Source organism: Schistocerca piceifrons, chromosome 6, assembly GCF_021461385.2.
Source record: "Schistocerca piceifrons isolate TAMUIC-IGC-003096 chromosome 6, iqSchPice1.1, whole genome shotgun sequence".
Taxonomy (NCBI): Eukaryota; Metazoa; Arthropoda; class Insecta; order Orthoptera; family Acrididae; genus Schistocerca; species Schistocerca piceifrons.
Window position 1 is genome coordinate 379,251,735 of NC_060143.1, and position 26,791 is coordinate 379,278,525.

General features: G+C 43.8%; 1 protein-coding gene across 2 annotated transcripts in view; it reads right to left on the bottom strand.

The window, feature by feature from the left end:
• Window positions 1-26,791, bottom strand: part of LOC124802407 (ATP-binding cassette sub-family G member 1-like) — a 794,031-nt gene that overhangs the window by 344,853 nt on the left and 422,387 nt on the right. The window contains exons 4-5 of one of the 2 annotated variants that reach the window (XM_047263166.1): window positions 26,065-26,134; window positions 25,812-25,947 (exon numbers count right to left, since the gene is read on the bottom strand). The gene's annotated coding sequence lies outside the window, so the exon portion shown is untranslated. The remainder of the gene's footprint in view (window positions 1-25,811; window positions 25,948-26,064; window positions 26,135-26,791) is intronic. The other variant, XM_047263167.1, reaches the window with a different exon arrangement.

Genomic DNA, 26,791 nt, shown 5'->3' on the forward strand with positions numbered 1-26,791 from the left:
TAATAACTGTATTATCTTAAGGCAGCGTTACTGACGAAGCGCGAAAATACTCGGAATTTGTTCATTTAGTATTTGCGAATGAGACCACCTAGCGGCTCCCAAAACAAACACGACAAATAACTTAAAATGTTTAAGAAACCTTTCCTCCCTAACACTCTCCACAAAACGATGAAAAGAAAAAAAATTATCACTTACTAACTTTTCGATTTTCATGGAGCAAAACTTCAGCATCAGACACAACGTTTTACTTTATTAATTCTTTACTACCGACTCTCTTCGTAACGCAGTTTGCAGACGAAATCCACATATACCTCTAAGCGTACACTTGTCACATAGTTCAGGAGGTGTGGCATCATAGAAAATGAATGTGTGGAAGAGTAGTTTATGCTTAAACTAGAGCGCAGATTAGCCAGACTATATTAATTTGGTGTTTGATAATGGATACACTTAATGACTTCCAACGTACTTTGAACATAGTTTCATATTTTTTCTACACTTTTTTTCGATTACATGTTGTTGTGGTCTTCAGTCATGAGACTGGTTTGATGCAGCTCTCCATGCTAACCTATCCTGTGCAAGCTTCTTCATCTCCCAGTACTTACTGCAGCCTACATCCTTCTGAATCTGCTTAGTGTATTCATCTCTTGGTCTCCCTCTACGATTTTTACTCTCCACGCTGCCCTCAAATGCTAAATTTGTGATCCCTTGATGCCTCACAACATGCCCTACTAACCGGTCCCCTCTTTTTCTCAAGTTGTACCACAAACTCCTCTTCTCCCCAATTCTATTCAATACTTCATCATTAGTTATGTGATCTACCCATCTAATCTTCAGCATTCTTCTGTAGCACCACATTTCGAAAGTTTCTATTCTCTTCTTGTCCAAACTATTTATAGCCCATGTTTCACTTTCATGGCTACACTCCATACAAATACTTTCAGAAACGAATTCCTGACACTTAAATCTATACTCAATGTTAACAAATTCCTCTTCTTCAGAAACGCTTTCCTTGCCAGAGTCTGTCAACATTTTATATCTTCTCTACTTCGACCATCATCAGTTATTTTGCTCCCCAAATAGCAAAACTCCTTTACTACTTTAAGTGTCTCATTTCCTAATCTAATTCCCTCAGCATCGCCCGACTTAATTCGACTACATCCCATGACCCTCGTTTTGCTTTTGTTGATGTTCATCTTATATCCTCCTTTCAAGACACTGTGCATTCCGTTCAACTGCTCTTCCAAGTCCTTTGCTGTCTCTGACAGAATTACAATGTCATCGGCAAACCTCAAAGTTTTTCATTCTTCTCCACGGATTTTAATTCTTACTCTGAAATTTTCTTTTGTTTCCTTTACTGCTTGCTCAATATACAGATTGAATAACATCGGGGACAGGCTACAACCCTGTCTCACTCCCTTCTCAACCACTGCTTTCCTTTCATGCCCCTCGACTCTTATGACTGCCATTTGGTTTCTGTACAAATTGTAAATAACCTTTCGCTCCTTGTATTGTACCCCTGCCACCTTTAGAATTTGAAAGAGAGTATTCCAATCAACATTGTCAAAAGCTTTCTCTAAGTCTACAAATGCTAGAAACATAGGTTCGCCTTTCGTTAATCTTTCTTCTAAGATAAGTCATAAGGTCAGTATTGCCTCACGTGTTCCAATATTTCTACGGAATTCAAACTGATCTTCCCTGAGGTCGGCTTCTACCAGTTTTTCCATTCGTCTGTAAAGAATTCGTGTTAGTATTTTGCAGCTGTGACTTATTAAACTGATAGTTCCGTAATTTTCACATCTGTCGACACCTGCTTTCTTTGGGATTGGAATTATTATATTCTTCTTTAAGTCTGAGGGTATTTCGCCCGTCTCGTACATCTTGCTCACAAGATGGTAGAGTTTTGTTTGTCATGCCTGGCTCTCCCAAAGCCGTCAGTAGTTCTGATGGAATGTTGTCTACTCCCGGGGCCTTGCTTCGACTCAGGTCTTTCAGTGCTCTGTCCAACTCTTCACGCAGTATCGTATCTCCCATTTCATCTTCATCTACATCCTCTTCCGTTTCCATAATACTGCCCTCAAGTACATCGCCTTTGTATAGACCCTCTATATACTCCTTCCACCTTTCTGCTTTCCCTTCTTTGCTTAGAACTGGGTTTCCACCTTAGCTCTTGATATTCATACAAGTGGTTCTCTTTTCTCCAAAGGGCTCTTTGGATTACATTAACGTGAAATATTTAACAGAATAGCTCATTGGTAAAGTAATCAGACGTTTCTTCTTCTTTTGCTTGTGTCTTTTTGCAACAGCGGCACTTGCTAGGCATGGTTATCAATGAATTTGGCATTGTTAATTTAAGAGGTGCCTACATCCGCTTTTGTCGCCACCCCGTTACCCCTAGGGACGGAATATCTGTACCTCAGCTACCTGCATGTAGTATTATTGATGTTAAAGTGAGCGAAAGTTTGCTAAATGTTTCGGATCTTAAGGCTGAGCCGATGATTTGGGTACCAGCACGGCACTCGCCTAGTGGGACGTGGGAAACTGCAAGAAGGCCAGATCGAGCCTGGCCCTCACACCGACCCCCGTCGCTAATCCGCCGGGCGGATTCGATCCGGGCTCGGCGCATCTCCCCGTCCAGGAAGCGGCGTTTTAACGCGCACGGCTATTCTGGCGGATAATCGGACGTATGAAGCTATCAATAAACGGGGTTTAATTCTTTAGCGAGTCGGGTGTACTGGTGTGGAAATAATGAAGACTGTGGCAACCGGACGAACTACTACGGAGAGTTTTGTTAATAGCCCTAGTAACGTAAACATTATCTGAAGGTTTTGCTTTCCCGACATGCCAAAGGTTAAAAGAATAAAAAAATAAACCAGTTCGAAGCGCTTCGCAATGTTGTAAAAATAATAATACAAGAAGACTGACTAGTTACGATGTGCAAAAATCCGAGTAGGGGCAAGCAGGTCCCGCACACCGAGTGTTCCGTACAGAGTTGTGTATATAGACAGTTCACCCACCCCGTGAATCGAGAATTACGACTTTTTCTGCCTCTTACAGATCAATACTGGAAAGACATCAAAATGTTTCAGACTAATAGCAGTTTCTTTTGATTGCATTGACATAGAAGCTTGAATTGTTTACATCGGCAAGGAACGCCATCTTAGTATGTGACATAAATTTCAACTTGATGCGTCCAACCGTTCCTGAAAAAAAAATGGTTCTTAACAGTCGGACAAACAGCGAGACGGACAACAAAGTGATCCTACACTGAAGAGCAAAAGGTACACCTGCCCAGTATCGTGTAGGGCTCCCGCGAGGATGCAGAAGTGCCGCAACACGACGTGGCATGGACTCGACTAATGTCTGATATAGTGCTCGAGGGAACTGACACCAAGAATCCTGCAGGGCTATCATAAACCCGTAAGAGTACGAGGGGGTGGAAATCTCTTCTGAACAGCACGTCACAAGGTATTCCAGATATGCTCAATAATGTTCAAGTCTGGGGAGTTTGGTGTCCTGCGGAAGTGTTTAAACTCAGAAGAGTGTTCCTGGAGCCAATCTTTAGCGATTCTTGACGTGTGAGGTGTCGCATTGTCCTGCTGGAATTGCCCAAGTCCGTTGGAATGCACAATGGACATGAATGGATACAGGTGATCAGACAGGGTGCTTAAATACGTGTCACCTGTCAGCCATATCTAGACGTATCAGTGATCCCATATCACTCCAACTGCACACGCCCCATACCATTACAGAGCGTCCACCAGCTTGAAGAGTCCCCTGCTGACATGCAGGGTCCATGGGTTCATGAGGTTGTCTCCATAGCCGCACATGTCCATCCGCTCGATACAATCTTAATTGAGACTCGTCCGACCAGGCAACATGTCTCCAGTCACCAACAGTCCAATGTCGGTGTCGACGGGCCCAGGCGAGGAGTAAAGCTTCGTGTCGTGCAGTCATCAAGGTTACACGAGTGGGCATTCGGCTCGGAAAGCCCATAATCGATGATTTTTCGTTGAATGGTTCGCACGCCGACACTTGTTGATGGCCCAGCATTGAAATGTGCAGCAATTTGAAGAAGGGTTGCACTTCTGACACGTTGAACGATTCTCTTCAGTCGTCGTTGGTCCCGTTCATGCAGGATCATTTACCGGCCGCAGCGCTGTCGGAGAGCTGATGCTTTACCGGATTCCTAATATTTACGGTACACTCGTGAAATGGTCGTACGGGAAAACTCAGACATCATTGCTATTTCGGAGGTGATGTGTCCCATCGTTCGTGCGCCGACTATAACACCATGTTCAAAGTCACTTAAATCTTGATAACCTGCCATTTTAGCAGTAGTAATTGATCTAACAACTGCGTCAGTCACTTGTCTTATATAGGCGTTGCCGGCCGCAGCGCCGTATTCTGCCTACTTATATATCTCTGTACTTGAATACGCATGCCTATACCAGTTTCTTTGGCGCTTCAGGGTTTCATTTTTACCGATTAAGATATGGAATCCTAGGAATAACGTAAGTACAGATTGTCATGGGTGGCACAACGAAATTGAGTAGACGGTAACTGCTTACTGGGAAGGAAGGGTGCACCGTGGCCCTTTTCTCTCACTTAGAATTACCACACGAGAATACAGTAACACAGATACGTCAAAATGGTTCTATCACAGTGAACTTTGCTACAGTTATAGTGAAGAGGAAAATGCAAATCGGGCCCCTTTCAAAACATCGCCAACAAAAGGTACTCGCAAGGTTACTAGCGAAAGTGTCGTCTGAGGTGTTTCTTGGAACTGGGACGCTGTCACGTGAAGAGACCCCGTGCAAACAGCATGGCACTGCGCAAAGGACACACGTGACGCACTGCAGCGCAGACCGCGTCATTTGTCACCGCGGTGCGTGCGTAAAAGGCCCTGAGCCACCATCGTCCCCCGAACCTAGTTGCTCAACGTAGAGCACACTGCCGCAGTCTGTACGAAAAGTAACTGTCAAAATAATTGACAGGCATTATCTTTTATACGCAAAACAGACAAAAATATCGTCAGTCCCGGATACAACCGGCTAATACCTTTTAACTCCGCTTCTACCTTTGATAACGGGTTCAATTCGGAGAGGAAAAGGGTTGTATGGTATTTGTTAAATTGTACGAAACTTCAGTACTAGCAGTACACATTAAAGTTTCACTAGAAATTGTCCTAATGAAAAAAGCCTTCTAAGTCAAAAGGAAATGGTAGTATTACGCGATCTGACTATCCTCAAGAATAATCCGTCACAGACACTCTTATGTATTGCAATGGATTTTCTACTTTAGTATTGATTATGTGACATCACAATGCAACGTTTTTACAGAGCATAACAACGAGACGACAAAACAACTGTTGCCCTGGAACTCTAGACGCAAACTTACCTTCCGTAGTCTGAAAATAATTTTCTGATGTTCACACATACTTAATTTTGAATATACACTACTGGCCATTAAAATTGTTACACCACGAAGATGACGTGCTACAGACGCGAAATGTAACCGACAGGAAGAAGATGCTGTGATACACAAATGATTAGCTTTTCAGAGCATTCACACAAGGTTGGCGCCGGTGGCAACACCTAGAACCTACAACGTGGTAACATGAGGAAAGTTTCCAACCGATTTCTCATACACAAACAGCAGTTAACCGGCGTTGCCTGGTGAAACGTTGTTGTGATGCCTCGTGCAAGGAGAAGAAATTCGTACCATCACGTTTCCGACTTCGATAAAGGTCGGATTGTAACCTATCACGATTGCGGTTATCGTATCGCGACATTGCTGCTCGCGTTGGTCGAGGTCCAATGACTGTTAGCAGAATATGGAATCGGTGGGTTCAGGAGGGTAATAGGGAACGCCGTGCTGGATCCCAACGGCCTCGTCTCACTAGCAGTCAAGATGATAGGCATCTTATCCGCACGGCTGTAACGGATCGTGCAGCCACGTCTCGATCAACAGATGGGGACGTTTGCAAGACAACAACCATCTGCACGAACAGTTCGACGACGTTTGCAGCATGGACTATCAGCTCAGAGACCATGGCTGCGGTTACCCTTGACGCTGCATCACAGACAGGAGCGCCTGCGATGGTGTACTAAACGACGAACCTGGGTGCACGAATGGCAAAACGTCATTTTTCCGGATGAATCCAGGTTCTGCTTACAGCATCACGATGGTCGCATCCGATGTTTGGCGACATCGCGGTGAACGCACATTGGAAGCTTGTATTCGTCATCGCCATACTGAGGTATCACCCAGCGTGATGGTATGGGGTGCCATTGGTTACTCATCTCGGTCACCTCTTGTTCGCATTGACGGCACTTTGAACAGTGGACGTTACATTTCAGATGTGTTACGACCCGTAGCTCTATCGTTCATTCGATCCCTGCGAAACCCTAAATCTCAGCAAGATAATGCACGACCGAATGTAGCAGGTCCTGTACGGACCTTTCTGGATACAGAAAATGTTCGACTGCTGCCCTGGCCAGCACATTCTCCAGATCTCTCACCAATAGAAAACGTCTGGTCAATGGTGGCCGAGCTACTGGCTCGTCACAATACGCCAGTCACTACTCTTGATGAACTGTGGTATCGTGTTGAAGTAGCATGGGCAGCTGTACCTGTACACGCCATCCAAGCTCTGTTTGAGTCAATGCCCAAACGTATCGGGGCCGTTTTTACGGCCACAGGTGGTTGTTCTGGGTACTGATTTCTCAGGATGTATGCACCCAAATTGCGTGAAAATGTAAGCACATGTCAGTTCTAGTATAATATATTTGTCCAATGAATACCCGTTTATCATCTGCATTTCTTCTTGGTGTAGCAATTTTAATTGCCAGTAGTGTAGTAATAAAGGCATGAAGTTTTCTTTTAACTTGACGGTTATTATTTGATCTCTAAAAGCACAAGGATTCTACACAGAACAATCAGAATAATGTTACATGATTTATGTAGTGCCTTCAGCACAGAGGTGAATGAGATATCGGCTTGCTAATTCCAATTACGAATCAGAAACAAAACGGGTTCTGCCCCACACTGACCGTAACGACAAGTGCCCGTCTGCTGCTCATTCAGTAACACTGCCTAAGCGACCTCACTGTTCCAGTATAGCTTGGCAAGTAGTAAAATAATAAACACATTGCCTTATGTCCTCGAATATACTATAGAGAGGATTTGTATGTGCTTGTTATAACCACTTCCTCAATACAAGCCCATTGCTGCTTCCATACATTGCTCCCTCCCTCTCAATATATACAGAATTATTCAAAAAGATGAACCCAATCTCAGAAACTTTTTCATGAAATATAGACAGACATGAATAATCTATTAGGTTGGTGCATAGATTCGTTTGCATCTTGGTATTCCTACGCTATGAGTTTATTCATCGACCGTCATTTTATATTTGTAGTTGACGGCTGCTATTTGAGTTTCCATCGTATCGTTTTGTCATTTGGAGATAGTGACTGAAGCTCTGGACGCTACAAAATGCAGTGCCAAACGGAGAAATCGGGACATTTCCGACAGAATAAACTTCAAAAAAGGGTTGACAGCAGCAGACGCAGCAAGAAACATTTGCGCCGTGTATAAGGATAACGCCATTGGACAGAGTATGGCAAGAAAACGGTTTTCTAGTTTTAACGAGTATCGCCTTGACATCGGTGATCTTCGTTAGTGTACTCGAGAACTGGCAAGGGTGACGAACTGTGATCATTCCACCATCGTGCGACATTTGCATGCAATGGGGGAGGGTCAAAAATCGGCTCTATCGGTTTCGCTTGCTCTGAGACAAAAATCAACGTGTGTCTTTATCCTCACACAAAAAAAGAAAGAAAGGAATGGTTGAGCCCAATCAAAGCAGCAACTCCCCGTACAAAGAACTGCGTGCAATCACAAAAGATAGTATTGTGCATCTGGCGGAACATTGACGGTGTGGTGCACTGCGAATTGCTTCCCCGAGGTGTAAACATCACTGTTGACATATGCTGTTAACATGGCTGGGTGTTGTGTGCTGTCCTTAGGTTAGTTAGGTTTAAGTAGTTCTAAGTTTTGGGGACTTATGACCACAGCAGTTGAGTCCCATAGTGCTCAGAGCCATTTGAACCATTTTTTGCTGTTAACAACTGAGACGTCTTGCAGACGCAGTCCAATAACAACGACCAGTAGGACTGTGTGAAGTGATGGAAACGTCCGCCCCCCACTTTGCTAGACTGACAAAAATTACAATACAGGAGTTGGTTTCGGAAGACATTCCGCACCCACCTTATTCTACTGCCGGCTGAAGTGGCCGTGCGGTTAAAGGCGCTGCAGTCTGGAACCGCAAGACCGCAACGGTCGCAGGTTCGAATCCTGCCTCGGGCATGGATGTTTGTGATGTCCTTAGGTTAGTTAGGTTTAACTAGTTCTAAGTTCTAGGGGACTAATGACCTCAGCAGTTGAGTCCCATAGTGCTCAGAGCCATTTGAACAAGCCTTATTCTACTGATCTTGCACCCTCACATTTTCAGCCTTTTCCGCTCTAAATTGAGCAACCTTCCGGATGAATATGCGCTCCGAACATACGAGCTCAACAAGTTCATCGCCTCAAAACCACGTGATTCCTACAGTTGCGGAATTGAAAAGTTACCCCAGCGTTGGTAGACTGTTTTAAATAGTGAAGGGGAATATATTATTCATGACTAAAGTCTACGTCGTGTGTACCTGTTGTGTTTATTAAATTTTACTGAAAAACGCAATGTACATTGACAAGTTGGAGCTGTGCCACATAAACTAATGTGGGTAGGCGTGTTTCTGCATTCATGCCCATAGGGATAATGCTGATACATGATGAAACAACGCTCTGGTGGCCGGTTTGTGGGTTTATATCACCTCGGGGTATGACCATGCGGTGCATTTGACCTGCGGTCGTCGCACGGCGGCGCTGGCAGCAGTCCACATACGCAGAGGTGTGTTGGTGCATGTCAGAGTACGGTGCAGCGAGTAAGTGTGCAGACGTTTTCAGACGTGCTAATGGTGACTGTGTTGAAAATGGCTCAAAGAACACTTATTGATGACGTTATGAGGGTTAGAATACTAGGGCGACTGGAGGCTGGTCAAACACAGCAGGCCGTAGCACGAGCCCTCCGTGTGCCACAAAGTGTGATCGCAAGATTATGGCAACGATTCCAGAAGACAGGAAACGTGTCCAGGCGATACAGTACAGGACGTCCACAGTGTACAGCACCACAAGAAGACCGATTTCTCACCATCAGTGCCCGCATACGGCCACGGAGTACTGCAGGTAGCCTTGCTCGGAATCTTACCGCAGCCACTGGAACAGCTGTCTCCAGACACACAGTCTACAGACGACTGAACAGACACGGTTTATTCGCCCGGAGACCTGCAAGGTGCATTCCACTGACTCCTGGTCACAGGAGGGCCCGTAAAGCCTGGTGTCAAGAACACCGTACATGGCCATTGGAACAGTGGTCCCAGGTTATGGTCACAGACGAGTCCAGCTATAGTCTGAACAGTGGTTCTCGCCGGGTTTTCAGCTGGCGTCAACCAGGAACCAGATACCAACCCCTTAATGTCGTTGAAAGGGACCTGTATGGAGGTCGTGGTTTGATGGTGTGGGGTGGGACTATGATTGGTGCACGTACACCCCTGCATGTTTTTGACAGAGGAACTGTAACAGGTCAGGTGTATCGGGACGTCATTTTGCACCAGTATGTCCGCCTTTTCAGGGGTGCAGTGGGTCCCATCTTCCTCCAGATGGATGATAACTCACAGCCCCACCGAGCTGCCATCATGAAGGAGTACCTTGAAACAGAAGATACCAGGCGAATGGAGTGGCCTGCCTTATCTCCAGACCTAAACCCCACCGAGCACGTCTGGGATGCTCTCGGTCGACTTATCGCTGCACGTCTTCAAACTCCTAGGACACTTCAGGAGCTCCGACAGGCACTGGCGCAAGAATGGGAGGCTATACCCCAGCAGTTGCTCGACCACCTGATCCAGAGTATGCCAACCCGTTGTGCGGCCTGTGTACGTGTGCACGGTGATCATAGCCCATATTGATGTCGGGGTACATGCTCGGGAAACAGTGGCGTTTTGTACTACATGTGTTTCGGGATGGTTTTCTCAACTTATCAACAATACCGTGGACTTACATATCTGTGTCGTGTGTGTTCCCTATGTTCCACGTTGTGTGGCACCACATTCTGCAGTTATCCTTAATTTATGAGCATGAGTGTACATCTGAAAGATGAGGTCTATACAAACTTCGCGCCCATCGCGTAAGAGTGGTGCTGCTAGCGCCACTGTGAGGGTGCAAATCAGGTTTGCTTGAAATACACACTGTAACGGCCGTGAGCTTTAGTTACCTTTGAGACTGGACGTGGTGAGCTGATGTAAGTGAAGAACGCTTTTAAGGCGACAAAAACGCCCTTATCAACACCTAAGTTTGAACAAGTCATGTAATAGATCTACGAGAAGTTGGATGTTCCTTCCTCGATAGTGGCAGCAATGTAGCTCTTTATATGATTGCTGGTACCGCTGGTCACGAGAATGTGCGGTCGCAAGGAGTTCAGGCTTCGTACATCTGCGAGGCCATACCAAGAGGGAAGGATCTCGTGTTCGGCGTATGGCTCTGGTGCATCGTACTGCATCTGCATCAGCAATTTGAGAAGCAGTTGGCACCACAGTGACACAATGAACTGTTACAAATCGGTTACTTCAAAGACAGCTCCGAGCCAGACGCTCTGTAGCGTGCATTCCACTGATCCCAAAACATCACCATTTTCGACTTGAGTTGTGCCAAGCGAGAGCTCATTGGGGGCAGAGTGAAGGTCTGTTGTGTTTTGTCACGAAAGTTGCTTCTGCTTCGGCGCCAATGATGGCCGTGTGTTGGTTAGAAAAAGGCCAGTTGAGATTTTGTGACCAACCTATCTGTGTGCTAGGCACACTGGATCTATACCTACACCTGGGGCTATGGTCTGGAGTGCGATTTTGTATGACAGCAGTGGCACTCTCGTGGTTATTCCACACACCTTGACTGCAAATTTGTACGTCAGTCTGGTGTTCGACCTGCTGGGCTGCCATTCGTTTTCCAACAGGATAAAGCTCGCCCACATATCGCTGTTGCAACCCAACATGCTCTACAGAGTGTCTATATGTTGCCTTGGCCTGCTTGATCACCAGATCTCTCTCCAATGGAGCACGTATGGGACATCATAGGGTGACAACTCTAGCATCATCCCCAAAGAGTATTAACCGTCCCTGTATTGATCGACCAAGCGCAACTGGCAAGGAACTCCATCCCACAGACTGTCATCCGTCACCTATAAAACATAATAATGCATGCACGTTTGCATGCTTGTATTCAACATCCTGGTAGTTACATCTGTTTTTAGTGTTTCAGCATTTCACATTTGCAATGGCGTATCTCACGCTTACATTAACCTTTGATCTTACAACGTTAATCTTTCGGTGTTGTGATTTTTCTCCGACAGCGTATGTACGAGGAAACAGAAAGGTATTACGGTTACAAACACATGTTATAAATATCCAATGTGTCCCCTTCTTTTTGCACGTCAGACATCTAAGCGGTACAAGAACGCGCCGTTGCGGTCGGCAGGTACTTTATCCTTCGCAGTGATCGAAATTCTTGAAATCAATGTTCTGTACATTTCCTAGTTGTTGGTTCAATACAAAACAGAAGACGTAATGTCGTCTGCACTGAAATTGCGGACTAAGTAACGCAGAAAACTTGGTGCTGTATGGTATGTAAAAGTGACGTGCACTGGATTTCTGTTGGCGGAAGCGCTCTAGCGGTCGTTTATACAACCGTCATTAGTGCGATAGCAGCAGCAATTGAAACTTTATATCCTTTTACTCTCAACGCAGTGTAAATAATTTATTTCTAATTTAAATTTGAAGAAATAAAAATTAATTAAATTGGGTCCGTATTTTTGAATATCCCTGTATGTTAATACAGCCACGCTCGATAGTACACCCCATCAGACACGAGCAAAATGCACCTGCACTCCAGAGCAGACCGTACAGAATGACACGAAACAGAACGCCTTGTTTTCCTTCCCAACTGGCAAGCCATGTGTGGCGAATACGCCCTCGCTTGACAATGTTTGAAGGCACTCTCGCCTTAAAGACCTCAGGCAGATACAATTGTGTAGCCGCAACAGCCGTGAATATACGGAAGTCCACCAATGCGCCATAGATATAACAGCAAAGATTGCTTCAAAGACGAAGCTAGAAAAAGAATGTGGAAGATGGCACATTAAAATGGACACCTTTCTGTATCTACAAGTTTCTTCAAGTATGCGATGAACCGTGCTGACATCACTCATGGATGATATCAACCTGTAGGAGCTATCAAACTGCGAAGATGTTAACCTTTGTGTTTCAAGCGCCGTTTCAAATACAGGGCCAGTCACATTAGACATACCTATGTTTCGCTTCAATGTGCAATAACCACTCACAGACAGCAGCTGCCAACACTACCAATGGAGGGTATATAAAACGTGTCGGGAGAGGGGGGGGGGGTGTAATTGCTGTCATAACGCGAAAACGAAGCGATTTATCCTACGTACAAAAGGGCAAGATCATTGTTTAAAGTTCTTATTTTTATTCTATTATTTAATGAGCGTTTTATTAATGTGATTCCGTATTAATATTGATTTTTATTAATGGTTTGGTCTAGCGATTCCTTTTACTGTTTGCTCCTTTTATTTGAGTACTTTTCATAATGTTTGCGGTGGTTATGAAGTCTATATTGCTTAATGTTTTCCGTAAGTTAAAGAATACGGTAATACCATATGCGTTTCGCAGCAGCAGATCTCGTTGAGTCTCCGTGCTGGAACCTCTCCACCTCAAATCGCTTTAGATAATTTATCGCTCTACGGAAATCGATCTGTACAGCCAAGAGCTATGCCGTGTCATGTGTATGGGATGTGGTGTCCAACTTTAGTTCGTGAAATTATTTAGGTCTTCGGTGAAATATTCTCGACGAATCCCAAAACCGTGTAAAACTGCAGGTTCTCACCATCAAACCACACAACACTTCCGAACGACTTTCGTCTTTATAATCACTGAATATTTCTTTCGACAAGGCAAATGGGGTGCATCACGGGCCATAGATAACAGATGTGAACTATACGATGGCTATAGACGTGTAACCTCTCCCCGATGCTATTCAATCTGCATATTGAGCAAGCAGTAAAGGAAACAAAAGAATGGTTCGGAGTAGGTATTAAAATCCATGGAGAAAAAATAAAAACTTTGAGGTTCGCCGATGACATTGTAATTCTGTCAGAGACAGCAAAGGACTTGGAAGAGCAGTTGAACGGAATGCACAGTGTCTTGAAAGGAGGGTATAAGATGAACATCAACAAAAGCAAAACGAGGATAATGGAATATAGTCGAATTAAGTCGGGTGATGCTGAGGGAATTAGATTAGGAAATGAGACACCTAAAGTAGTAAAGGAGAGCCGGCCGCGGTGGTCTAGTGGTTCTAGGCGCGCAGTCCGGAACCGCGGGACTGCTACGGTCGCAGGTTCGAATCCTGCCTCGGGCATGGATGTGTGTGATGTCCTTAGGTTAGTTAGGTTTAAGTAGTGGTTCTAGGCGCGCAGTCCGGAACCGCGGGACTGCTACGGTCGCAGGTTCGAATCCTGCCTCGGGCATGGATGTGTGTGATGTCTTTAGGTTAGTTAGGTTTAAGTAGTTCTAAGTTCTAGGGGACTGATGAGCACAGAAGTTAAGTCCCACAGTGCTCAGAGCCATTTCAACCATTTTTTAGTGAAGGAGTTTTGCTATTTGGGGAGCAAAATAACTGATGATGGTCGAAGTAGAGAGGATATAAAATGTAGACTGTCAATGGCAAGGAAAGCGTTTCTGAAGAAGAGAAATTTGTTAACATCGAGTATAGATTTAAGTGTCAGGAAGCCGTTTCTGAAAGTATTTGTATGGAGTGTAGCCACGTATGGAAGTGAAACATGGACGATAAATAGTTTAGACAAGAAGAGAACAGAAGCTTTCGAAATGTGGTGCTACAGGAGAATGCTGAAGATTAGATGGGTTGATCACATAACGAATGAGGAGGTATTGAATAGAAATGGGGAGAAGAGGAGTTTGTGGCACAACTTGACTAGAAGAAGGGATCGGTTGGTAGGACATGTACTGAGGCATCAAGGGATCACTAATTTAGTACTGGAGGGCAGCGTGGAGGGTAAAAACCGTAGAGGGAGACCAAGAGATGAATACACTAAGCAGATTCAGAAGGATGTATTGGGAGATGAAGAGGCTTGCACAGGATAGAGTAGCATGGAGAGCTGCATCAAACCAGTCTCAGGACTGAAGACCACAACAACAACAACTATGTGCGAATACACGGTTAACTGTTGATCAACTCATCGACCAGATAAACCAAGGGGCTACAAACAGTACCTCCTCACCTATCGCTCAATGAACATGGGCCTCCGCAGCAGGTGCCTGTTTCATGTTAACTGCTGTTCATAGCCGGCTGTTGTGGCCGAGCGGTTCTAGGCACGCCAGTCCGGAACCGCGCTGCTGCTACGGTCGCAGATTCGAATCCTGCCTCGGGCATGGATGTGTGTACCGTCCTTAGGTTAGTTAGGTTTAAGTAGTTCATAGTCTAGGGGACTGATGACCTCAGATGTTCCCATAGTGCTCAGAGCCATTTGAACCAACTGCTGTTCATAGGCGACGAAGGCTAGAATTTGCACGCCAGAACCGTAACTGGACGCGCATTTAGCGGCGAAAGGGGGCCTTTTCAGTTAAATCACTTTTTGTGCTCCATCCCACAGATAGTCGTTGGCGTGTACGGCGTCAAAGGTGCGAAAGCGAACACCCTGCAACAACCGTCGGAAGGGACCACGCCGGAGGAGGGTGCGTTATGACCTGCGGAAAGTTTTCATGGCATTCCTTGGGTTGGTCATCCTGGAAGGGATAACGGATTAACACAATTGTGCATCTGTCCTCGGGGACCATGTCTCCCCTACATGCATTTTGTTTTTCCTCGGCACGATGGCTTCTACCAGCAGGACAATGCAACGTGTTACACAGCTTGCACTGTACATGCGTGGTTCAAACTCTATCGTACTTCCCTGGCTACCAAACTCTCCGTATTTAACCAAATCGACAATCTGTGAGATCACCTCTACCGGGCTGTTCGCGCTATGGATCCTTAACCGATAAACGTATCGCAGCTGGCCACAGCACTTAAGTCGGCATTGCTCTACATCCCAGTCGGTAACTTTAGATCCCCACTGACTTCCTGTACGTCTCTCAGCGGTCAGTGCCGGAAAATGTGGTTATTCAGGCTTTTGACAGGGGTGACGTTAATACCACAGGACAGTATAGTACTACAGATTTTCTGTAGGATTAACATCGGATGAATTAGCGGGCCATTCGAGGTGAGACAACATATTTGAGAGTTCGTCACGTCAGATTAGGAACATACGCGTGTAGTAATGTGAAAACGCTATTTTCGCCTTTTGAAGAAAGTGGTGTCCACAACTTACTCATCATGGAGATGCAGAAGAAAAGGCAACATACGGGCGCTGAGAATGTTGAAGTAACATCGTGGTTCATGTTTACTGTAACCTGAATTACTCGGCTCACCTCCCAATGGCCCGCTGATTCACCCGATGTTAATCCTATAGAAAATTTGTAGTGCTGCACTGTCCAGTGGCATTAACACCGAAAAACACCCCATAATATCACTGTACCACCTGCTGCCTTCACACACTATGGGCAAAACGCCTTCGTCGGGCCGTCGGCGCCCCAGACGCCTCGCAAAATAAAGACTCGTCCGACCACGCTACACGCCCCCAGTCAGGTGCTCTCCAGTTTCTTTATTCTTTTCCAACTGAAGGTATGCAGCTCTGTGTGACTGCGAGCACCAGTTTTTGCGAGGTACCGTACTCCAGATGTCCACTGCATACAATTCTCTTGTCAATGTGCCCTCGGAATCTGACTGAAATGGATCTGTATTCACTCACAGCAACAACTCGCACCGGTTTTGAAACCGACAGTAATTGACAATACATGACACTCGTCTCTGTTGGTTACAATCCTTTTGCGACCACTGTTCTTTAAATACGTTTACGTGGGCTATAAAAATTGCATATTGCGGACAATATTTCCTGACAGTGTTGTCCGGCAACACGAATTGCAGCCATATGTACTACATTACCGGCCATTATTTCCTAGAAATGTTTGTGGCAATACATTTCCGGGACAGAAGTTTTCCCAAAGAGACAAACTATTTCCAGAAAATGTACGAATGCAAGCTAATGGATGTGAGTGAAGCTCTCCTGCTTTTACGAGTACATCACACAAGGCATCAGAGAAATCGAGGTTTGTGAATGCGTTATTTTTTCAAGCAAGCGGAATGGGCCAGAAAACTTAACTAGTGAACAACTGCTGGTACATACCTGTTCCAGAATTTGATCAGAATGTCCAAACACGATATCGAACAACTCGTACATGCAGTCTGTCCCAGAATTGTTAAAACTGAGAAAGCGTATACCAGTTAAAACCAGTTTAGTGACCATCCTTCGGTTTCTCGCTATTGGTAATTCGTGTACAAGTTTAATGTACCTATTTGAAGTTCACTATTCATAAATGAACTTCACGGTACCAAGAGGTATGCAATGCTTTGTTAGAAGGACTGAAAGATTTCATTAAGGGAAGTCTGATATAAGAACACAAATTTTATACTATCAATTCCTGCCTCATGTAAGAGTACATCTCGAGACAGTATGAAACTCATGACATCAATTGCAAACCAAACTGATGAAGAGCCACCTGCGCTTACACTCATCTTAAGCAACTTCTTTGTCTTGCTTTGGCGTAAACTGTAAGACTTAGGAATTTTGTGTGCGTTTTATCAAGCGTGATTCCGAACTCATGGGAAACAGTTTGCCAATTTTTTTTTCAGATTGCACTCTTTGTAAATATTAATGTAGACGTCCCATAACTCTGGTTGTAGATGAATGGCATTTATAAAATTGTTCTATCTTTTGTCCACTTTTCCATTCCTCTGCACAACAAACTCACGACAACAAACAACTACAGCAAGTGTCTATTACGAAATGGATTCGTATTTTGCGAATATCTATTGACGTCAGCTGTTTGTGACACGCGACAATTTATGCCGGACCAGGACTCGAACCCGCATTTCCCGCTTATCCCGAGCGCTCCCTTAACCACTTCCGTTATCCGTGCAACGCCTCCAGGACCGACCCAAACCTCCACATGTCTCGTTGTCCAGAACCCTTATGCTCGCTCATTTCGCTAGATCTGCACAGGTAGAGACAAATATCTTACTATCGTCATTTTACCCCGTCGATACCGTTTATAGCGGTGTCACTTTTAATGACGTGTTGGCTATAACTACGAAATCTAACGGTCCTGTCTAAATCCTATGTGACGCTGTATTTAAAAGAATTCCCCTAATACGACATTGCTTATTACGAGGTAATGTATAAAACGACGTAATTTTTATTACATTTTCGGAGAAACGTATCGGCTACAACGTCCAAAGTTCATTTTTATTTGCTACGCATTTGGGGATTACTAACAACAACATAACATTTATTTTCAAACTCTTTTTATCGGCAGACTGTTGGTTTCAAATCATGCGTTAAAACGAAAGCATGTCAAATGCAAAATGCTTACGCACACCTTAAATGCAGAAAGAAAACAAAGATAACTGAGTACCTTATGTAAGATAGTATACTGTAGTATGCTATAGCGTATTATATTTTAAAGTTAAAGCAACAAATCGAAAAACTTAACAATACTGCCTTTGCTGTGACTGTAGAAAACTAGAAAATTAAATTCCAATAAATGTTATTTTATCAAAGTATGGAAGTCGAATAATAGTTTATTTTTCACTGATGATTTGTGGTTATCTGTGTTAGATATTTTCAATGAGTTAGGTATAGTACATCAGAATTGTACGACATTTTACAGAAATGAAATGAAATGATCGTATGGCATTGTTGGCCGGGAGACCCCATTCGGGGTTGAGAGGCCGCCGTATTGCAAGTCCTTTTTTGGTGACGCCACATCGGCGACTTGCGAGTCAATGATGACGGAGGACACACAACACCCAGTCCTCTGCCGGAAATCGAACCCGGGCCCCCTACATGGTAGGCGGTAACGCTACCGCTACGCTATGGAGACGGACTACAGAGAAACGTAGTACAAAATACAGCCCTTCCCTCACGTAATTTATGAAGCGTACGGAATACTGTTTATTTGCTACCACTGATTAATTTTTGTACCTCTGTAACTGGAACGAAGTGGTGTCATTCATGACTATTACACTTACAGCACGTTTTAAACATTCTCAACGTTTTATCTCATTCATTATCGAACAATGTGTTCGACATTACTGAACAGTTAAAATTGACGCTACTTCTTTCTTCACTTATTACAGGTCTTATACATTTTGCTGTCATTTTATTGATGTCCGTACCCATGACAGTCGTAAAGTTACGGATAGGAAATTTTTATCAAAATACAAAGCGGGATTAGCGGAGCGGTCTTGGGCGCTACATTCATGCACTGTGCGGCTGGTCCCGGCGGAGGTTCGAGACCTCCCTCGGGCATGGGAGTGTGCGTTTGTCCTTAGGATAATTTAGGTTAAGTAGTGTGTCAGCTTAGGGTTCAAAAAATGGCTCTGACCACTATGGGACTTAACTTCTGATGTCATCAGTCCCCTAGAACTTAGAACTACTTAAACCTAACTAACCTAAGGACATCACACAAATCCATGCCCGAGGCAGGATTCGAACCTGCGACCGTAGAGGTCGCGCGGTTCCAGGCTGTAGCGCCTGGAACCGCTCGGCCACCCCGGCCGGCTCAGCTTAGGGACTGATGACCTTAGCAGTTAAGTCCCCTAAGATTTCACACACATTTGAACACTTTTTTGCTATCAGGAGAAAAAATCAACTGGCGTTCTATGGGTCGGAGAGTGGAATGTAAGGTCCCGTAATCAGGCAGGAAGGTTAGAAAATTTAAAAAGGGTAATGGATAGGTTAAAGTTAGATATAGTGGGAATTAGTGAAGTACGGTGGCAGGAGGAACAAGACTTCTGGTCAGGTGAACACAGCGTTATAAATACAAAATCAAATAGGGGTAATGCAGGAGTAAGTTTAATAATGAATAAAAAATAGGAATGCGGGTAAGCTACTATAAACAGCATAGCGTACGCATCATTGTGGCCAAAATACACCCCTGGAAATGGAAAAAAGAACACATTGACACCGGTGTGTCAGACCCACCATACTTGCTCCGGACACTGCGAGAGGGCTGTACAAGCAATGATCACACGCACGGCACAGCGGACACACCAGGAACCGCGGTGTTGGCCGTCGAATGGCGCTAGCTGCGCAGCATTTGTGCACCGCCGCCGTCAGTGTCAGCCAGTTTGCCGTGGCATACGGAGCTCCATCGCAGTCTTTAACACTGGTAGCATGCCGCGACAGCGTGGACGTGAACCGTATGTGCAGTTGACGGACTTCGAGCGAGGGCGTATAGTGGGCATGCGGGAGGCCGGGTGGACGTACCGCCGAATTGCTCAACACGTGGGGCGTGAGGTCTCCACAGTACATCGATGTTGTCGCCAGTGGTCGGCGGAAGGTGCACGTGCCCGTCGACCTGGGACCGGATCGCAGCGACGCACGGATGCACGCCAAGACCGTAGGATCCTACGCAGTGCCGTAGGGGACCGCACCGCCACTTCCCAGCAAATTAGGGACACTGTTGCTCCTGGGGTATCGGCGAGGACCATTCGCAACCGTCTCCATGAAGCTGGGCTACGGTCCCGCACACCGTTAGGCCGTCTTCCGCTCACGCCCCAACATCGTGCAGCCCGCCTCCAGTGGTGTCGCGACAGGCGTGAATGGAGGGACGAATGGAGACGTGTCGTCTTCAGCGATGAGAGTCGCTTCTGCCTTGGTGCCAATGATGGTCGTATGCGTGTTTGGCGCCGTGCAGGTGAGCGCCACAATCAGGACTGCATACAACCGAGGCACACAGGGCCAACACCCGGCATCATGGTGTGGGGAGCGATCTCCTACACTGGCCGTACACCACTGGTGATCGTCGAGGGGACACTGAATAGTGCACGGTACATCCAAACCGTCATCGAACCCATCGTTCTACCATTCCTAGACCGGCAAGGGAACTTGCTGTTCCAACAGGACAATGCACGTCCGCATGTATTCCGTGCCACCCAACGTGCTCTAGAAGGTGTAAGTCAACTACCCTGGCCAGCAAGATCTCCGGATCTGTCCCCCATTGAGCATGTTTGGGACTGGATGAAGCGTCGTCTCACGCGGTCTGCACGTCCAGCACGAACGCTGGTCCAACTGAGGCGCCAGGTGGAAATGGCATGGCAAGCCGTTCCACAGGACTACATCCAGCATCTCTACGATCGTCTCCATGGGAGAATAGCAGCCTGCATTGCTGCGAAAGGTGGATATACACTGTACTAGTGCCGACATTGTGCATGCTCTGTTGCCTGTGTCTATGTGCCTGTGGTTCTGTCAGTGTGATCATGTGATGTATCTGATCCCAGCAATGTGTCAATAAAGTTTCCCCTTCCTGGGACAATGAATTCACGGTGTTCTTATTTCAATTTCCAGGAGTGTAGATACGAAACCCACGCCTACCACAGTAGTACAAGTTTATATGCCGACTAGTTCCGCAGATGATGAAGAGATTGATGAAATGTATGATGAGATAAAAGAAATTATTCAGATAGTGAAGGGAGACGAAAATTTGATAGTCATGGGTGACTGAAATTCGATAGTAGGAAAAGGAAGAGAAGGAATCACATTAGGTGAATATGGAAAGGGGGTGAGGAATGAAATAGGAAGCCGCCTGGTACAATTTTACTCAGAGCATAACTTAATCATTTTGGTTCAAGAATCAAAAAAGAAGCCTGGAGATACTGAAAGGTTTCAGATGGATTATATAATGGTAAGACAGAGATTTAGCAACCAGGTTTTAAATTGTAAGACATTTCCAGGGGCAGATGTGGACTCTGACCACAATCTACTGGTTATGAACTGTAGATTAAAACTAAAGAAACTGCAAAAAGGTGGGAATTTAAGGAGATGGGACCTGGATAAACTGAAAGAACCAGAGGTTGTACAGAGTTTCAGGGAGAGTGTAAGGGAACAATTGACAGGAATGGGGGAAAGAAATACAGTAGAAGAAGAATGGGTAGCTTTTAGGAATGAAATAGTGAAGGCAGCAGAGGATCAAGTAGGTAAAAAGACGAGCGCTAATAGAAATCCTTGGGTAACAGAAGAGGTACTGAATTTAATTGATGAAAGGAGAAAATACAAAAATGCAGTAAATGAAGCAGGCAAAAAGGAATACAAACACCTCAAAAATGAGATAGACAGGAAGTGCAAATTGGCTAAGCAGGCATGGCTAGAGGACAAATGTAAGGGTGTAGAGGCGTATATCACTCGGGGTGATACTGTCTACAGGAAAATTAAAGATACCTTTGGAGGAAAGAGAACCACTTGCATGAATATGAAGAGCTCAGATGGAAACCCAGTTCTAAGCAAAGAAGGGAAAGCAGAAAGGTGAAAGGAGTATGTAGAGGGTCTATACAAGGGCGATGTTCTCGAGGACAATATTATGGAAGTGGAAGAGGATGTAGACGAAGATGAAATGGGATATATGATACTGCGTGAAGAGTTTGAAAGAGCACTGGAAGACCTAAGTCCAAACAAGGCTCCGGGAGTAGATAGCATTCCATTAGAACTATTGATAGCCTTGGGACAGGCAGCCTGACAAAATTCTACCATCTGGAGAGCAAGATGTGTGAGACAGCCGAAATGCCTTCAGACTTCATGAAGAATATAATATTCCAAACCCAAAGAAAGAAGGTGTTGACAGATGTGAAAATTACCGAACTATCAGTTTAATAAGCCACGGCTGCAAAATACTAACACGAATTATTTACAGACGAATGGAAAAACTGGTAGAAGCCGACATCCGGGAAGATCACTTTGGTTTCCGTAGAAATGTTGGAACACGTGAGGCATTACTGACCCTATGACTTATCTTAGAAAATAGATTAAGGAAAGGTAAACCTACGTTTCTAGCATTTGTAGACTTAGAGAAAGCTTTTGACAATGTTGACTGGAATACTCTCTTTCAAATTCTGAAGGTGGCAGGGGTAAAATACAGGGAGCGAAAGGCTATTTGAAATTTGTGCAGACACCAGATGGCAGTTATAAGAGTCGAGGGGCATGAAAGGGAAGCAGTGGTTGGGAAGGAAGTGAGACAGGGTTGTTGCCTGTCCCCGATGTTATTCAATCTGTATATTGAGCAAGCAGTAAAGGAAACAAAAGAAAAATTCAGAGTAAGAATTAAAATCCGTGGAGGTTTGCCGATGACATTGTAATTCTGTCAGAGACAGCAAAGGACCTGTAAGAGCAGCTGAACGGAATGGACACTGTCTTGAAAGGAGGATATAAGATGAACATCAACAAAAGCAAAACGAGGGTCATGGAATGTAGTCGAATTAAGTCGGGTGATGCTGAGGAAATTAGATTAGGAAATGAGACAGTTAAAGTAGTAAAGGAGTTTTGCTATTTGGGGAGCAAAATAACTGATGATGGTCGAAGTAGAGAGGATATAAAATGTAGACAGGCGATGGCAAGGAAAGCGTTTCTGAAGAAGAGAAATTTGTTAACATCGAGTACTGATTTAAGTGTCAGGAAGTCGTTTCTGAAAGTATTTGTATGGGGTGTAGCCACGTATGGAAGTGAAACGTGGAAGATAAATAGTTTAGACAAAATGAGAATATAAGCTTTCGAAATGTGGTGCTACAGAAGAATGCTGAAGGGTAGATCACATAACTAATGAGGAGGTATTGAATAGAACTGGGGAGAAGAGGAGTTTGTGGCACAACTTGACTAGAAGAAGGGATCGGTTGGTAGGACATATTCTGAGGCATCAAGGGATCACCAATTTAGTATTGGAGGGCAGTGCGGAGGGTAAAATCGTAGAGGGAGACCAAGAGATGAATACACTAAACAGATTCAGAAGAATTTAGGTTGAAATAGGTACTGGAAGATGACGAAGCCTGCACAGGATAGAGTAGCATGGAGAGCTGCATCGAATCAGCCTCTTGACTGAAGACCACAACAAACACAAACTCACAAAAGCCTCCAGGCCCGCACTTCGCTACTAGATACGAGGCTCACCCATAAAGCACAAATGAAAAATAATGTCATCTAATATTCCTATTTCGAAACCAAGAATATGGATTTTCTATCCATGTTTTACTGTATCAGAAGTTCACTGCCACGCCACGAAGAACGCTACTGTCGTTCTTTGCTTCCGTTCTGTAAGATGGGCCTTGCACTCCTTAGATTTTGGTATGCTGTAGGAAACGTCCAAAGTCGGCTGACTAAAAATCAGAAGTGCGTCTGGTATTAGGCTAACATCTGAAGGAGTCACGCGATGTACCTCGTTCGTTGTTTCTGGGGCGCCACATTAGGTTCCGGTTCATCATATTTCGGTTATTTTCGTATTATAACTTGCGTGTTATGACAGTTTGCCGTTTTAAGGCAAAGGCGCAATGAAAATTTATCATTCTAGGTGCGATTGGTTGTAATTAAATGACAGTTAATGACACATCGTCTGCAAAAGTCGTAAGAAAATTTACAATGAACTGTTTTCCAAGAACCACTATGTGTATGAGCGCTATCCGGTCGTGCGGAGTTATAGCAAGTTTGTTCGAACCTACATATACGCTGATTGTTTTTTCATCTTTGCGTTTGTAACACATTCTGAAAATTCATTATTCATTTAAAAGTAGCATGTTCTGGAATATTCGATGTTATATATGTAAAACAGTGTTGCTCTCTCACTAACGAGTTTCCTCCATTTTGAGACTTCAGTCAGATTAATAAACAAAAGATGGGATTGCTGCCAGTGACAGAACCAACAATGATATTTATTTTCCTTGTCACAAATATCTGATAGTTTTTTCATAATCAGTTTTCTCCGAATAAGTTTGCATTTCCGAGGTTGGTTAGGCAGGAACCTAAGAATAGTACAGGTTAAACTTGCGACTTTCGGATGTGTGTTAAGCAGGAACCTAAGAGCACAACTTAAACTGCTGCAAACGAATCGAGCAGCATTCATACCTATAGACGTGCTTGTAACAAAGCTACGATCGAATCCTTAACAACGATTTCGAAAATTTTCGGTTAAGACAAAGATTGCACCATACGAGCGAGGGAGATGTCACGTGACCGCTAGGCCCCTTGATTGCGCTGCTTGCACCAGACCCAACACATGAAATGGTCCTTCCGAATGACAATTTTTACGAATTTCATACATTCTGGCTCTCTAAAGCGAATTACTTTGGTACTCAACGTTGACTTTAATTTTATTAATAATGATTCTGTTTAAAATCAATGGAGAAAATATCTACAGGGCGTGGAACATATGCTTACAACGCCTAGGAGCGGTAGAAATAAGTAACACCCACAACTAATATCTGTAAGATCTTCAGAGTCTCTAGGATGCTGTCTGCTAGGTGTTAACGATATTGTAACTTTATTTTCTGTAAACCAGTATCTTGTAGATGTGAAATGATAAACAACTTAAAAAGAGTTTTCAAATTTTTATCATCTTTTTTTTAAAGAATAATGACTATACTGTTAAATACTTTCTGGAACAGAGTGATATTTATGAAAGAATGAGTTATCTTCATTTTTATGTTAAGAATTAAATCAGGACAACAATGACCATTACTCCCAAGTCACGCAGCTAACAGGCCTCTTCAGTCTAGATAAATCGGATTATTTACAGGAGTGTAATATATGGGAGCTTTTTAAAATTTTCTTTCAAACTTATTGGGAGTCCTCAGTTTCTTGTTTTATTTCTGATTTAAACATGTAGAAGACTTGCACCTAAGAACACATAATCTTATTCCGAAGCGTGGACAAAAAGGAGAGATTTAAATGAGAACTATTTTTGTCTTTTTGTGATGGTGCAATCATAAATCATTTGTAGTTCATTCTTGTTGTTAGCAACACGTACTACTACAGAATAAATACATTCCAACACTTTTGTAGAGGCCCCTACAAAAGTTTGGTAATCTACTTCGCACAACATTCACACTCCCCATTTCATCTGAATATATTAAGTTTTTTTTCTTAAGTACAGATCGGTAGTAAAGTACCTGACAAAAAATTCAAAGGTCTTGGGTTAGATCTTCGGTCATTCCTAGGATTTTTGTCGCTGATCACTATTTTCAGCATTGACAACGTTTGTTAATGTGAATAATGCTTCCATATAATGTGGTTCCGCATACTCTTAAAACTACTAACTGAGTTCAGTGCTCGGATCAAGGCACGGCATATCACCACCTATGACACAATGGGTAGTATATCACAGTGTGGTTTGAAACCAATCTTCATGTTGATGACAGCTTTACCTTTTTTACCTACTTCATTACTCAGCTGCATTTCCGCATGTGATAATTCCACAAGATAACAAGGACTAAAATTTGCTAAATAATCCATCACCTGCTAAATAATCCATCACCTGGATCTTCAGAGCGGCGTAATGACGATACTTCTACTGGGGAAAAAATGCTGAACTGAGTTTCTTGTTTAATTTATATATTTCACCTTGTTATTCAGGTGGAACCCAGCGAATCTAGCACACAGTCTGTACATTTAGTGTAAGAGTGGTGTTAAGAGTGCACTAATTGCAAGTCAGTACCTTATGGCTGGCAAACGGGTCCGTGCAGTAATTGAGACACTATAGCTATGGTTGGAAAGATCGTGGTTCAGATCCCAGGCCAACACGATTTCAAGAAATATTTTGGCTCCGTTCGAGTAGTTCTTCGCTGACAGCACTAAAGTGACAAGAAATCCAAAGCAAGTACATCAGTTTTTCCAGAATTTGTATGCTTTAATTTCATTATATTTAGAGACATAATGTTCATAATTAAAATATGAATAAGGCAACTCACCAGAAATTTGTGTACAGCCTCGGAAGATATTAATTGATCTCACTCATGATGATGCGCAAACCTCCGTCTCCTGCAAACAAGAGAGTTGCACAATTACGCAATGCCAATTATTACGGAGGCAACTGGACACTAACTGAGCATTAACAAGCTATAACAACGCTTTCTACACAGTGAAACACGTCATTAACGCATGCACTGCAAAAACTAAGTAACAGATAACCATCGAAACCAATTTTCGATTACAAAAATAGATACAATGCGCGTCAGCAAGAATGATGAAACAGATTCAATTTAAAAACGAATATTTTCCTTTAATTTAAATTTTTACTACTGCAATCTGTATTTATTTATATTCAATATGTGTTTCGCCTTTTATGTTAACGCTGCTTCAGTGCATTGAATCAGGAATAATATAGTTTCACAGAGTTCACGTCAGAATTTTTAAATTAACAAATTAATACTCGAAGTTATTCGTTGTTCCGGTGGAAATCTACATTTCCTCTTATCTGGTTATGTGGTCATAGGTTAGAAACGCAATATCGACAACTTTTTTGTTTGTTTTACAGTTCTCATATTTTGTAAAGTAACTACTATGGAACATGGAACATCACTTCTCAACAGTCAAGAATTGCAGATTTTTTTTACAGAGAACTGTGAGCGATTACTGTTATGTTAGTTCACATGGTCACTCTTTCCTCATTTGTTTAAGTGAGTGTGGCCAACCAAA